The sequence below is a fragment of the Lissotriton vulgaris genome, chromosome 7, assembly GCF_964263255.1.
Source record: "Lissotriton vulgaris chromosome 7, aLisVul1.2, whole genome shotgun sequence".
NCBI lineage: Eukaryota > Metazoa > Chordata > Amphibia > Caudata > Salamandridae > Lissotriton > Lissotriton vulgaris.
Window position 1 is genome coordinate 178,944,094 of NC_141695.1, and position 15,939 is coordinate 178,960,032.

The following is a 15,939-nucleotide window of genomic DNA, read 5'->3' on the forward strand; positions in this document are numbered from 1 at the left end:
AGTCTGCCCTGTTCCCATGATGCACTGGGCCAGGGACAGACTGATTTGCATATAGCCAGGTTCTGAGCAGGGATGGTGCAGTGAGATAAATAACGGTGATGGATCAAGCCCTGATCTTTGGACTGGGTAAGAGTGGTCTGCTTAATTCAGACACTCTGTTCATCACCACCCCCTTTTCTGAATCATTTTTGGCCACTATAGGTGTGGCAGGGTATACTCAGACATGAGTCCCTTTCTCACTGCACCATCAGGATTCAAGCAAGCCGGGCCGAAGATGGCTGAAATGCCAGAAACCGGTCCCCGGTAGCTTGTCTCCTTTCTGGTGAAGAATTGGCTTGGTAGTTTAGTCTGCCCTGTTCCCATGATGCACTGGGCCAGGGACAGACTGATTTGAATATAGCCAGGTTCTGAGCTGGGATGGTGCAGTGAGATAAATAACGGTGATGGATCAAGCCCTGATCTTTGGACTGGGTAAGAGTGGTCTGCTTAATTCAGACACTCTGTTCATCACCACCCCCTTTTCTGAATCATTTTTTGCCACTATAGGTGTGGCAGGGTATACTCAGACATGAGTCCCTTTCTCACTGCACCATCAGGATTCAAGCAAGCCGGGCCGAAGACGGCTGAAATGCCAGAAACCGGTCCCCGGTAGCTTGTCTCCTTTCTGGTGAAGAATTGGCTTGGTAGTTTAGTCTGCCCTGTTCCCATGATGCACTGGGCCAGGGACAGACTGATTTGCATATAGCCAGGTTCTGAGCTGGGATGGTGCAGTGAGATAAATAACGGTGATGGATCAAGCCCTGATCTTTGGACTGGGTAAGAGTGGTCTGCTTAATTCAGACACTCTGTTCATCACCACCCCCTTTTCTGAATCATAATACAGTTGAAAGGCACAGATTTAGAAAAACATTTGGTTGCACTCTCGAGCTCTATTTAGCATATGAATGAAATACGACAAATAGGGACTGCATGGTTTATAAATTAGTGAAACCAATATATAATCTAGGTTACCGTGTTTTAATAGTAAAACCAATCATGATTGTGGGTTACCATGCTTTATAATATATAGTGGTGTTTTAAATATAGGGAGAGTGTAGTTCTAAATATCAGCTGGTGATATCTGTACCGCAACAGCAGCACCTAATAAACAACAGAAATACTTAATCTGCAGTCCAGGACACCTTATTTTGACTGCGTGTAGGGAACAAAAGGCCATGTCCAAAATCACACCCTATTGAGCAACATTTGAGAATGGAACCTAGTTTCCGAGCTCGTACAGTTAGAAGTTTTGTCCTTAAAAGCCCACTCACTTCCAATCAACACAAGCTGTGCACTGCCTGGTGGGCAGGCTAAAATAGAAAGTATTTTGTCTTAGGCTGCTGCCTAATAAAAGCCCCAGCAGTTGTGAGGTTACAAATTAAGCATTGGGAGTGCAACTGGAACCAGAAGTTTTGTCCTTTAAAGCCATGCCCTTAAGGCAAACAATGTATATATATTGTTTAAAACTGCGCCTAATGGCAGTTACTTGGTTACATATTAACAGAACAATAATATTGGTTCTGTCGGACTGAAATACACAGTAATATAGTATTTCTTGGTTTGTTACTCACAACATCCGTCCCTATAAGGGTACAACGATAGCGGTACCTATACCAATATGAAACAGAACACACTGACCACACTGACCACAATGAAGATTAGAGTAAAGTTTGAGTCACATACTTTTATCTTCTCTGAATTGTATTAAAACATTGATTATAGCTGTCCAGACAAACACAAAACATATATACCGCATACATTTTGAGTAGGACTCATATACATTTAAAACAACATACAAAATTGTCAAGTCACAAAATTATTAGTAGCATCAACTATAAGAGCAATAATCCACTAGGCATATCAATCAATTCTTGGTTCCTAGTAGATTTTATAAAGTTTATTTCACAATAGAGAAAATGCGTCGACGTTTCGACCCTGGGGGGCAATGTGCTGGTTGTGCGCATCAGGGGCGGGTCTTCATCAGGACTGTACGGTTGTGGGACAGCCTATGAACATAATGGACATGTGTCAAACGGGGGTCAGTGGAACTAAGCACAAAAGGTGATAGCACAAGCTATGCTCACCTTTTCCGGACCTCAGCTTCTCTTGGGTACCTGGTCCTATATACGTAGTATTGGTGATCCGCCGACTCAGCCAATATCGGAATAATTCTTAGATCTATGATACAAGATTGTGATGATCACTACTCACATTAAAAGCCTAACAACCTCGGCTTATCACAGTAAGGAACTGATATATGTAAAGACTGTTCCTGTGTGTGTACATACCTCTGTATTGATTATTTATACAGCGTTGACACGATCGGTAAGGTGTTGTGTCTGTGATCTGAAAAAGGGGGAGGTGTTTACCATTAATTAAGGATTGTACCCTGCATCCCTGCATTTTATTGCCATGCGTGTCCCTGTCCCATTTATTTGAAGGAGAGGTTACAATGAATTGCGAGTGAAGAACCAGTGCTTAGACATGCAGATTTGATTTTAAAAAAAGTACTGGTAGTTCTTAATCTTAAACCAGGTGTTTGGTCTCCGTGGTGGCCAACATCTCTGTACTGTGATTAAAATAGCACAAGACACCACCATGCAATACGAGTGGCATTATTCAGATGGGCATTCAAGGGTGTCGGTTGGCCTGTCCCAAGTGGTTACTACTGATGTTCGGTCGGAACGTGATTACCCTGCGTGGGCCCTACAGTGATGCCAATTAGTAAACATGGACGTGATTTTAACCTTTAAAAAAGCACGGGACCCGGCCCTGCAATACGAGTGGCATCATTCAATTTGGGCATTTAACGGGTGTGGTGTGGTGCGGCGGCCAGTCCCACATGGTTCATGCTCATGAAAGGTCAGAACATGATTACCCCGCATGAGCCCTACAGTGGAGCCATTTGACAAAAATGGACATGATTTTAACCACCCTAAGTTATTTAAAAGATGGTGAGTATGCAAACTGCATGTTTGGCGTGACACTATCTCTATTCCTCGTTTGTACTCACATGTAAAACAGGTGTCACGGTCTAACTCCTTCCTTCTGAAAACCGGATCTGCCAACCGGCTCTGTTTCTAGCTCCTTCTTAACCCTGCGTGGTAGCCGTGATTCGAGCACGTACGTGTCAATTAATCTTCACTCCACTGCTAATACTGTTGGCAGTGCTTGAGTGGAGCCCACCATCTAGTGGTGGACGGGCAACATTACATTTCTAATTCTATTGAAAAGACTGTCAAGCCTATATAGTGGATTATTGCTCTTTTGTGACTTGACAATTTTGTGTGTTGTTTTAAATGTATATGAGTCCTACTCAAAATGTATGCAGTATATATGTTTTGTGTTTGTCTGGACAGCTATAATTAATGTTTTAATACAATTCAGAGAAGATAAAAGTATATGACTAAAACTTTACTCTAATCTTCATTGTGGTCAGTGTGGTCAGTGTGTTCTGTTTCATATTGGTATAGGTACCGCTATCGTTGTACCCTTATAGGGACGGATGTTGTGAGTAACAAACCAGGAAATACTATATTACTGTGTATTTCAGTCCGACAGAACCATTATCATTGTTCTATTACCCACCCAGGTTCTGAGGGTTACAGGGTCACCCCATTACATGTAATGGTCTACTAGAGCAGGTGCACACTTGCGAGGGTTCTTTTTAACATTTATTGCCTCAAAATATTAGTGGAATAATATGTCTGAAAAGGAAACACTTTCGTACACAGAGGAGTACATTAAGAAACTAATAGCTGAACAAGCGGAGTTTGACTTCCTGGGCTCAGGGGTCACACCAATAGATACCACATTAAATGATAAACTGTCACGCTTGGAGGGACTTGAAAAGAAATAGATTCGCACACGCCTGCATGGACACATTCTAACAAAGTACCTGCAGGAGAATATCATACCGAAAGGCTTACAATTACGTAATGAGCCCGGAATTTTTATAGAAATACCGAAATTCCGTGAAGGCTTCAGTTTTGTTGCAAACAATTGCAGCAGACATTGGATGGTGTTAGGGGTGGAAACTGCCTTGGAGTATGTAAAAAAGCTAACCCAGGAAATTGCGGATCTAAAGAAAGAGATCGCTGATGATAAATCCCTGAAAAACGCAAGAGAGGCTTTGGAGAAAGCAGAAAAAGCAACGGCGGAATTTAAAACCATCACCCTACATAAAAAACTGGACAAGTTGGCAAAAGACATCAAGGCTTATGACAAAAAATTAACCTACCCTTACGTGAGTGACGATTATTACATCCAAGACTCACAAGGCTACTATACCCATCGGAACAAACAGTCGAACAGGAGATATACCACCTTTTCCAACTCCTCCTTTGGGAGTGGGCAAGACAGCGAATCAGAGGGAGCTAGCACCAGCTCGGATACAAGAGGGTTCCAACCACCGCAACCGCATCAATCAACAAGAGGATACCCGGCGGGAGGTCAATCCAGAGCCCCACAATATCAGGACCCATTCGGACCCCAACAGACTTTTTTAGGGGATCCCACTTGGAACAACCGAGACCCGAATTGGAGTCGCCCTACAAGATGGAACAGGGGAACAGGCAACCGCCAAAACAACACCAGGGTCCGATTCCAGACACAACCACCACAAAACCATGGGGAGATAAGCACAAGACGCCAAACCTACCGCTGGTAAATACAAGCGTTAGTGACGAGACTGCGAGAAACATGAGGACGGAACCAATAGAGGGAATTCAACCATACAGACCAAGAGCAGTAGACATTGAGAACATACAATGGAACCAGATAACAACAAGACAAAATGAAGGCACACAAGGGAATCCAGTGACGTCCGGAAACCACCATGACCATACAACCCAAGACCAAAACATATCAAAAGATGGAGCCACCTTGGTAGTGACCCAAAACAAGGACCCAGTATTGAATTTATCAAACTACACCCTCAGTACAGCAGAACAAGACATCTTGGCCAAAGGCTTATAATTCGTACCAACAATTCCCCCAGATACATTCAGCATCAAATTAGAACTCCAACAATTCTTTAGAAAGATAAGGTTGAAACATTTTTTTCATAAGAAAGAGGAGTACACGAGAAAAACCACGGCCACCACCTTCAGACCACCATCTAGTCAAGTCAAGTCAAGTCATAAAATTTGTATAGCGCACTACATACCCAGAGGGTTTCAAGGCGCTTAGGAAGGGGAGGAGGATTATTTGTCAAATATCCACGTTTTAAGCTGCTTTCTGAACGCTAGGTGATTCTGGGTGAGGCGAAGGTAGGCGGGGAGTAAGTTCCATGTTTTGGCAGCCAGGTATGAAAAGGATCTGCCTCCCATGGTGGTCTTGTTGATGCGAGGTACATTGGCGAAGGCTTGGCTGGAAGAGCAAAGTTGGCGGGAGGGGGTGTAGAAGGACAGTCGAGAGTTGAGGCAATCTGGTCCGATGTCGTAGAGTGATTTGTGTGCGTGGGTAAGCAGTCGGAAAGTGATCCTCTTATTGACGGATAGCCAGTGGAGGTCTTTAAGGTGACCAGAGATATGTTCGTTGCGTGGGATGTCTAATATGAGCCTGGCTGAGGCGTTTTGGATACGTTGTAGTTTCTTCTGGAGTTTAGCGGTGGTACCTGCGTAGAGGGTGTTTCCGTAGTCCAGTCGGCTCGTGACTAGAGCGTGGGTGACTGTTTTCCTTGTTTCGGAGGGGATCCAGCGAAATGTTTTTCTGAGCATGCGAAGAATGTTAAAGCAGGAAGAGGATACGGCGCTGACTTGTCTGTTCATTGAGAGTGAAGAATCCAGGATGACGCCAAGGTTCCGTGCGTGGTCTGTCGGGATGGGTGCTTTTCCAAGGGCTTCCGGCCACCAGGAGTCGTCCCATGCAGAGGGGGATGTGCCTAAGATGAGGACTTCTGTTTTGTCTGAGTTCAGTTTCAGACGGCTTTGTTTCATCCATTCGGCGACTTCTTTCATTCCTTCGTGTAGGTTAGTTTTGGCGGTGCTGGGGTCCTTGGTGAGAGAAAGGATCAGTTGAGTGTCGTCCGCGTAAGAGATGATGTTGAGGTTGTGTTGGCGGGCGATGGCCGCAAGGGGGCTCATGTATATGTTGAAGAGGGTGGGACTGAGTGAGGATCCTTGTGGTACGCCGCAGATGATTTTAGAGGCCTCGGACTTGTATGGTGGGAGGCGGACTCTCTGGGTTCTTCCGGTGAGGAACGAGGTGATCCATTCCAGTGCTTTTCCTTGGATTCCGATGTTTCTGAGGCGTTGTAAAAGGGTGCTGTGGCAGACTGTGTCGAAGGCTGCAGAGAGGTCGAGGAGGATGAGGGCGACAGTGTCTCCATTGTCCAGTAGAGTTCGAATGTCGTCTGTTGCTGCGATGAGGGCGGTCTCAGTGCTGTGTTTGGCTCGGAAGCCAGATTGTGAGGGGTCGAGTGATTTGTTGGCTTCGAGGAAGGCGGCGAGCTGGTTGTTGACGGCTTTCTCGATGACTTTGGCCGGGAATGGAAGAAGTGAGATGGGGCGGTAGTTTTTGAGTTCGGTGGGGTCTGCTGTTGGTTTTTTCAGAAGGGCGGTGAGTTCAGCGTGTTTCCAGTCTTCTGGGAAGGTAGCGGAGTTGAAGGAGCAGTTGATGACGTCTCGGAGGTGCGGAGCTATGATGGAGTCTGCTTTGTTGAAGATGTGGTGAGGGCATGGGTCTGTGGGGGATCCAGAGTGGATGGAATTCATCAGGCGGATGGTGTCCTCAGTGGAGATAGGGTTCCAGTCGTTGAGGGTGTTTACGGGGGGAAGATGGTCAGCAGATGGTAGGGTGGGTTGGCTTCCGGGTTGGTTGTCAAAGCTGTTGTGGATGTCAGCAATCTTGTTGTGGAAAAAAGAGGCTAGGGAGTCGCAGAGCGTTTGAGAGGGGGTGATGTCGTTGGAGTTGGCCGAGGGGTTGGAAAATTCCTTGACGATGTTGAAAAGTTCCTTGCTGTTGTGGGCGTTGTTGTCAAGTCGATCCTTGAATGCTGTTTTCTTGGCTTTTCGGATCAGTTGGTGGTGTGTACGGGTGGCGCTTTTGAAGGCGTCCTTGTTGCTGGTGGATGGGTCTTTTTTCCAGGCCTTTTCAAGGGAGCGGCACAGTTTCTTGGACTTCTTGAGATCATCGTTGAACCATGAGGCCTTCTTGTTGCCAAGTTTGTGTTGACGTTTTTTCAGTGGTGCTAAGGTGTCGGCGGTGTTGGATAGCCAAAGGGTGAGGTTGGAGGCGGCTTCGTTGGCGTTAGAAGAGAGGGCTGGGGAGGTTCGAAGGAGCGATGTGGAGATCTGATCCGTGGTGATTTTGTTCCAGTTTCTTTGTAGAGTTGGTTGGAGGTGGATGATGGGTTTCGGCTTGTTGTAGGTGAAGTGAACGCAGCTGTGGTCAGTCCAGAGGAGATCCGTAGTGTGGCTGAAGGAGACATGGTTGCTGGAGGTGAAGATGGGGTCGAGTGTGTGACCTGCGATGTGGGTGGGGGAAGTGACCAGTTGTTTAAGTCCGAGGTTGGCGAGGTTGTCTAAGAGGGTGGCGGTGTTGCGGTCGTTGATCTTTTCAAGGTGGAAGTTGAGGTCTCCCAGAAGGATGTAGTCTTTGGAGGGGAGCGCGTGTGGGGTGATGAAGTCCGTGATGTCTTCACTGAATTTTGCGCGGGGTCCTGGTGGTCTGTAGAGGAGGGTGCCTCTGAGAGTTGTATTGGGGTCGATGTGGATCTGGAAGTGAAGGTGTTCGGAGTTGGCGAGGTTTGCGTCAGAGCTGGTTGAGATGCGGATTGATTTCTTATGGACGATAGCGATTCCTCCTCCTGTATGGTCGGTGCGGTCCTTGCGTGTGATCTTATATTCATCAGGGATAGCGATGGCGATGTCAGGGGCGGAGGAGGCGTTCAACCATGTTTCCGTTAGGAAGGCGACGTCAGGAGAGATGGTGTCTAGTAGGTTCCAAAGGTCAATGGCGTGCCTGTGGACTGATCGGGTGTTGAGAAGGATGCATTGTAGGTGGTTGGGGTCGGGAATCTGTGGTGTGGTCGTAGCGGAGATGTTGTCGGTGCCGCTAAATTTGCAGGAGAAGCAGGAGAACGGTCCATGGGTGCGTCCAGGAGCGGCTTGGACGCAGTTGGGGGCGCGACCGGGGTTAAGGGCTAGGAGGGTGGCGGCATCGTAGGTAATGCGGGAGGGCTGGGCAGCGCGAGGGGCAGGGGGTGTGGCGCTGGGCGCGGTCCAGGCGCGGACGGGCGTAGACGGGCTTACCTTTGGCGCACCTTCGGCGAGGCCGTAGCGCGTGGTCGCTGCGCGTGGAGGCATCGGCCATAAATGGATGGTGGAGGGGGCGGGGCGTGGGAGGGTCAGCAGCTGGGAGGCGGTAGCAGGGAGGAGGGGTGGGCCAGGGGACACACAACAAGATGGAGGGTCACAGGGCACCGGGGGCTAAAGGCTAGATTAATTAAACACACACAGCGCGAGGCTGAATTAAATAAAGAAATGCAGCGCGAGGCAGAATGAATGAAATTGACACAGCGCGAGGCAAAATAAAATAAATAAACACAGCGCCAGGCAAAAATTAAATAAATAAACACAGCGCGAGTCAAAATTAAGTAAATATGCAGTTACAGCTATGTAATCTCAAAGCGGTACCACCAGCCGGCCAGATCGTCAACAGGAGCTGGGATCAGGGAGCATGGGGGGAGCGACCGTGCTGGATGAGGTCCAGGTGATCACAGCGCGTCGGAGGAGGTAGGGAGCACTCTGTTCGTGGGTGGGAGGGTCAGCAGCTGGGAGGCGGTAGCAGGGAGGAGGGGCGGGCCAGGGGACACACAACAAGATGGAGGGTCACAGGGCACCGGGGGCTAGAGGCTAAAATAATTAAACACACACAGCGCGAGGCTGAATTAAATAAAGAAATGCAGCGCGAGGCGGAATTAGTGAAATAAATGCAGGTAGGGAGCACTCTGATCGTAGGTGGGAGGGTCAGCAGCTGGGAGGCGGTAGCAGGGAGGAGGGGTGGGCCAGGGGACACACAACAAGATGGAGGGTCACAGGGCACCGGGGGCTAAAGGCTAGATTAATTAAACACACACAGCGCGAGGCTGAATTAAATAAAGAAATGCAGCGCGAGGCGGAATGAATGAAATTAACACAGCGCGAGGCAAAATAAAATAAATAAACACAGCGCCAGGCAAAAATTAAATAAATAAACACAGCGCGAGTCAAAATTAAGTAAATATGCAGTTACAGCTATGTAATCTCAAAGCGGTACCACCAGCCGGCCAGATCGTCAACAGGAGCTGGGATCAGGGAGCATGGGGGGAGCGACCGTGCTGGATGAGGTCCAATCCAGGCAGCCATCTTATGAACAAACGAATTCTGGCTTATGAGAAAGTGGTAATGGCTGGGGTCATGAGTAATTTACAGAGTACCAAGTACATCAGGCACAATATTACGAGGGAGGAAAGAGAGGCACTCACCTCACTCAAGAACAACAAAGATATCATCATAAAGAATGCGGATAAAGGTGGGGCGGTGGTAATCCAGAATAGAGAGGATTACATCGCGGAAATCATGCAACAACTGAGCTGCCAGAATAGCTACAAACGCACGGTGGGAGAGCCCACAAAAGAAATATCTAAGTTCATCAAAGATTTGACTAAAAAAGGACTTGAAGAAGGCTTTCTCTGCGACGCAGAGTATAAATTCCTGAATAATGAAAAACCAAGGATTCCAACTATATATACAATCCCGAAGGTACACAAGAACCTGCAACATCCACCTGGAAGACCAATTGTCTCGGGCTGCGGTTCCATCCTGGAACGGTGAACCAGTTCTTAGACCATTTTCTGCAGCCATTTGTATTGGAAACGCCTTCTTTTATACAGGATACTATGCATGCTATAAATATATTGGAGAATCAGCCATTCGACAAATGCAAACAAATATTTGTAACACTTGATGTATGCTCTCTGTACACCAGTATCCCTCAAGAAGATGCCAATCCAGTTATAAAAGAAGTTTTGGAAAGCCGTCCTTCACCCACATGGATGCCCACAGAATTCTTGATTCAACTGCTTAGAATAGCAATGACAAAAAACTATTTCATGTTCCAGAATTCATTTTATTTCCAATGTAAGGGAGTGGCCATGGGCGCAAGCTCTGCACCAAGTCTGGCGAACCTGTTCATGAATGACTTTGAGCATAAACATCTATATCCAGATCATAACCCATACAAAGAGCACCTCTTGGCATAGATATATTGACGATGTCAATATGATCTTGACCGGAACTAACTCGGAACTAATATCTTTCTTTGTCTGGCTGAACACACGCTCAGACGACATTCAATTCACCATGACGAGTAACAACGAATCCATCCCATTCCTCGACCTGATATTGGAAGCAGAAGACGGCAGAATCATCACCAATCTGTTTAAAAAACCGACTGACAGGAACACCCTGCTCAAATACGATTCACACCACCCGAGAAATCTGAGGGATAACCTACCATGAGGTCAGTTTCTAAGAGTGCGTAGGAACTGCACCAGAAGGAAGGACTACTTCGGTGAGAGTGACCAACTCATCAACAAACTAAGGGATAGGGGATATCCTAAAGGACTTTTGAACCGTGCTAAAAAACGAGCATGGTACAGACCCAGAGAAACGCTGTTAGAAATCCAACCAAGGGACAACAAACCCGACTGCCTTATATGTGTTACAACATTCAACACTAAGAGCCACAAAATAAACAACACCGTGAGAAAGTATTGGGACTTGGTTGGCCCTGAAATTGGTATTCCAGAGGCACCCATGTTTGCTTTCAAAAGAGCGAAAACATTAAAGATCATGTGGTGTCCTCATTCCTAGATAAAACTCCAACAGCTGATATTCGGAGTCGGACACAGCTTGGCCTGCCACCCATCATAGGACATCAAAGTTGTGGTGCATGCAAAGCGTGCAAGTACTCCATAACTGGCAACAAAGTAATACACCGAGGAAAAACCTACAGCCTGAACCACTTTACTAACTGCAACAGTCAGAATGTGGTGTATGCCATTAGATGTCCGTGTCAACTCATCTACATAGGACAACCAACACAAAAGGTGAAGAGCAGGATTCTTCAGCACCAAAGCAGGATTAAGTGCAAAGTGGTGGGCGCACCACTTGTGGATCACTATTAACGACTGGGACATACGTCCGAGGAAATAGAGTGGACAGTACTTGAAAAGATCGTCCTACACCCAAGAGGAGGGGATATTTCTAATCAATTGAACTACAAGGAATGTAGATGGATACACACCATGGAAGCGACAACACATGGCCTTAACGAACAGGAAGAGACTTATGTTCAAATGAGCCGCCTGTAGGCCTACAATGCCCTTACAGATTTCCTTGATTACACACACCGCACGTAATATCACACATCAGTACAACAGTTCAATAATGTAGTGCACTTCACTCAAACCAAGGGACAATGTTGTTCTATTTATATTATCAAAGTATCTAAAAATGACATTGTTTTTCTTTTCTTTCAATAAGTGCAGAAGTCCAAATTGACAATGGTTTGCTTTTCCCAATGTGTATGTTAAGGAATACGTCCATTTTCATTTTGTAATCTGCATCAATGTCTAGGCGAATGTAATTATATAAATGAATAGTTAAATACAAATTGATCAGCCTATATGTACATATAGTTCATGTACATCTGATTAACAACGGCATTAGATGTTACAAAACCGAGTGAATCACCGATGAATAATGGCATAATATAAGTGGAGAGATAAATGTAAGTTTGAAGTAATTACAATATGATAACAAGGACTGCGTTATAATGTAGACAACCATGAGACATTCAGGAAAACGTCAGCCCTTTTGACATGTTATCAAAATATAGGCTTGACAGTCTTTTCAATAGAATTAGAAATGTAATGTTGCCCGTCCACCACTAGATGGCGGACTCCACTCAAGCACTGCCAACAGTATTAGCAGTGGAGTGAAGATTAATTGACACATACGTGCTCGAATCACGGCTACCACGCAGGGTTAAGAAGGAGCTAGAAACAGAGCCGGTCGGCAGATCCGTTTTTCAGAAGGTAGGAGTTAGACCGTGACACCTGTTTTACATGTGAGTACAAACGGGGAATAGGGATAGCCTCACGCCAAACATGCAGTTTGCATACTCACCATCTTTTAAATAACTTAGGGTGGTTAAAATTATGTCAATTTTTGTCAAATGGCTCCACTGTAGGGCTCATGCGGGGTAATCATGTTCCGACCTTTCATGAGCATGAACCTTGTGGGACAGGCCCTCGCACCACACCACAACCGCTAAATGCCCAAATTGAATGATGCCACTCGTATTGCAGGGCCGGGTCCCGTGCTTTTTTAAAGGTTAAAATCACGTCCATGTTTACTAATTGGCATCACTGTAGGGCCCACGCAGGGTAATCACGTTCCGACCGAATATCAGTAGTAACCACTTGGGACAGGCCAACCGACACCCTTGAATGCCCATCTGAATAATGCCACTCGTATTGCATGGTGGTGTCTTGTGCTATTTTAATCACAGTACAGAGATGTTGGCCACCATGGAGACCAAACACCTGGTTTAAGATTAAGAACTACCAGTACTTCTTTTTTAAATCAAATCTGCATGTCTAAGCACTGGTTCTTCACTCGCAATTCATTGTAACCTCTCCTTCAAATAAATGGGACAGGGACACGCATGGCAATAAAATGCAGGGATGCAGGGTACAATCCTTAATTAATGGTAAACACCTCCCCCTTTTTCAGATCACAGACACAACACCTTACCGATCGTGTCAACGCTGTATAAATAATCAATACAGAGGTATGTACACACACAGGAACAGTCTTTACATATATCAGTTCCTTACTGTGATAAGCCGAGGTTTTTAGACTTTTAATGTGAGTAGTGATCATCACAATCTTGTATCATAGATCTAAGAATTATTCCGATATTGGCTGAGTCGGCGGATCACCAATACTACGTATATAGGACCAGGTACCCAAGAGAAGCCGAGGTCCAGAAAAGGTGAGCATAGCTAGTGCTATCACCTTTTGTGCTTAGTTCCACTGACCCCCGTTTGACACATGTCCATTATGTTCATAGGCTGTCCCACAACCGTACAGTCCTGATGAAGACCCGCCCCTGATGCGCACAACCAGCACATCGCCCCCCCAGGGTCGAAACGTCGACGCATTTTCTCTATCGTGAAATCAACTTTATAAAATCTACTAGGAACCAAGAAATGATTGATATGCCTAGTGGATTATTGCTCTTATAGTTGATGCTACTAATAATTTCGTGACTTGACAATTTTGTATGTTGTTTTAAATGTACATGAGTCCTACTCAAAATGTATGCGGTATATATGTTTTGGGTTTGTCTGGACAGCTATAATCAATGTTTTAATACAATTCAGAGAAGATAAAAGTATATGACTAAAACTTTACTCTAATCTTCATTGTGGTCAGTGTGGTCAGTGTGTTCTGTTTCATATTGGTATAGGTACCGCTATCGTTGTACCCTTATAGGGACGGATGTTGTGAGTAACAAACCAGGAAATACTATATTACTGTGTTTTTCAGTCCGACAGAACCATTATTATTGTTCTATTACCCACCCAGGTTCTGGGGGTTACAGGGTCACCCCATTACATGTAATGGTTACAAATTAACAGCTGGGAGTGAGGCTAGAGGCATGCCACTGTTCTATTTCTGTTTTTGCCCAATAACATTAACATATGTTCTGTGTAGTTACAGCAATGTGTTTGCCTTATAAAAAACAAAACACATGCAGGTAGGATACATTTGGAGCTGGACTTCTATGTTAAATAAAAGTTCTTTGAAAGGCGATAGCACAAAATGTAATAAAACAGAAGTAAAAGAGAATGTAAACTATGTATAAATAAACAATGACAATCAGTGAATAAAATGCGCTATAATACAGATAAAAGCATAAAGAACAATTGATGGACAGAATGCAGAACAATGTCATACATTCACCCCAATAAAGAGATCTGGGCTTAAATCCATAGTTTTTTTGCTCACCTTGCCATTCCAGTTTGGACCCAGCCATATGCAAATCGGTCTTGACCCTGCACCCAATGGGAACAGTCCAGCCCAAACTGCCAGGCCACGTCCCTCCTGGACTGGAACCAAGCATCCTAGGACCGGTTTCAGGCTTTCAGGCCTCATCAGCCAGGATAGTTTGACTTCAGTGGCATGGAGAGCACGGGACCCATGTCTGGGCATACCCGTCCCACTCGGGGTAACAAATGCAAAAAGAACAATTAATGGACAGAATGCAGAACAATGTCATACATTCACCCCAGTATTGAGATCTGGGCAGAAATCCATTGGTTTTTGCTCACAATGCCATTCCAGTTTGGACACAGCCAAATGCACATCAGTATTGACCCTGCGCCCAATGGGAACAGTCCAGCCTGAACTGCCAGGCCAGAACCTCCCGGGACTGGAACCAATCATCTTAGGACTGGTTTCAGACCTCATCAGCCAGGATAGCTTGACTCCAGTGGCATGGAGAGCACAGGACCCACGTCTGGGCATACCCGTCCAACTCGGGGTGATAAATGTAAAAAGAACAATTGATGGACATAATGCAGAATAATGTCATACATTCACCTCATTACAGAGGTCTGGGCCCTAAGTGCGCCAGGTGTGCTGAGACGTGGGTCCTGGGCTCATTGTGCCACTGGAATCAAGCTATCCTGGCTGAAGAGGGGTGAAACCCCAAAACCGGTCCTACCATGCTTGTTTCCAGTCCAGGGAGGACCTGGCTTGGCAGTTCAGGCTGGACTGTTCCCATGAGGCACAGGGTCAAGACTGATTTGCATATACCCAGGTCTAAACTCGGGTGGCATGCAGAGCAAAAGAATAATGGATTTCTCTTGACTGGGTGAATGTTTTGATTTGTTCTGCATTCCGTCCATCAATTGTGTGTCTTTTGCATAATACAGATGTCATGTCATGTCAAAAGTTTTTATATAGCGCAACTTATCACTGCAAGGTCTCAAGGCGCTTGATAAAAGGCACAGATTTAAAAACCCATTTACGCGCATTAACGTGCAGTCTCATGAACTTTTTTTTAAAACTGCATCTAAGGAGATTAAGTTCTTTGACCTAAACCACATACTACTGAGCAAAATCTTAAACTGTAACATAGTTTTAAAGATCATAAATTTGTAGTGTTGTTCTTTAAACCATAAGTCTTTCCAATTTACAATGGTTATGTTCTCCATGATAAACAGGTTAAAGAATAAATATGTTATATAAATATGCTGCCTAATAACAGCCCTGGCAGTTCTTCGGTTACTAATTAACTATTGGGAGTGCGCAGCTGGAACCACGCCACTATTTTTTATTTTATTTCACCTAAGGACATTAAAATATGTTGAGTTGAGCCAAAGGAATGTATCTGCCTAATTTAAATAAAAGCTATGCATGTACCATAAAGCTTGAGTATACGTTTAAAGTTACATAGGTGCAGCTCAAAAAAGTTGATTTTACGCTGCCTTGTGTAGCTGTGTGAATAAATTCTAGTGTATTGGCAAATGTTCTGATGATGATGATGATGAAGGAGATTTATAATGCGCAAGAACAATAACCCGCAGGTATCAAGGCGCCTAACAATATGATCAGAAATTGAGACAGACGTCTTTACATATAGGCTTGCCGAAAGAGGAGAGTTTTTAGGGCAGTGCGGAAATTCTGTAAAGACGAAAGGGATCTCAGGTCCAGGGGAAGATCATTCCACCATTTAGGGGCTAGAGTGGAGAAGGCCCTGCCACCCCATCTAGCTCTTCGTACGCGGGGGCTGTCAGAAGCAATTTCCCGGAGGAACGCAAGTTCCTTCCAGGGATGT

General features: G+C 45.4%; 1 protein-coding gene across 2 annotated transcripts in view; it reads right to left on the reverse strand.

Moving 5' to 3' along the window:
* Nucleotides 1-15,939, reverse strand: part of LOC147701133 (sialic acid-binding Ig-like lectin 13) — a 559,755-nt gene that overhangs the window by 441,812 nt on the left and 102,004 nt on the right. The gene's annotated exons all lie outside the window — the stretch shown is intronic.